The sequence below is a fragment of the Penaeus monodon genome, chromosome 29, assembly GCF_015228065.2.
Source record: "Penaeus monodon isolate SGIC_2016 chromosome 29, NSTDA_Pmon_1, whole genome shotgun sequence".
NCBI classification, from domain to species: Eukaryota; Metazoa; Arthropoda; class Malacostraca; order Decapoda; family Penaeidae; genus Penaeus; species Penaeus monodon.
The window spans coordinates 13,595,428-13,595,674 of record NC_051414.1 but is presented as its reverse complement, the minus strand read 5'-3'; positions in this window follow the sequence as shown (position 1 = coordinate 13,595,674).

The following is a 247-nucleotide window of genomic DNA, read 5'->3' as shown; positions in this document are numbered from 1 at the left end:
AGTGCAAAAATAATTACCAGAATATAGCGATCATGAATATTCTTTTATCCTTACGGATACTTTTTCCACAAGGACCTCCATGAACAGAGAAGTAATGGTCCTCCAATGAGCTGCTTTCTGGGAAGACATCTTTGGCCTAAAATCTACTTGCTGTTCTGTGGTTTCAGTTAGCAGCTGGGCTGCTGACCTAATATTCATCTGTTCATTTCCTCCAACATATATCTGATCAACAGATAAACAATTCATC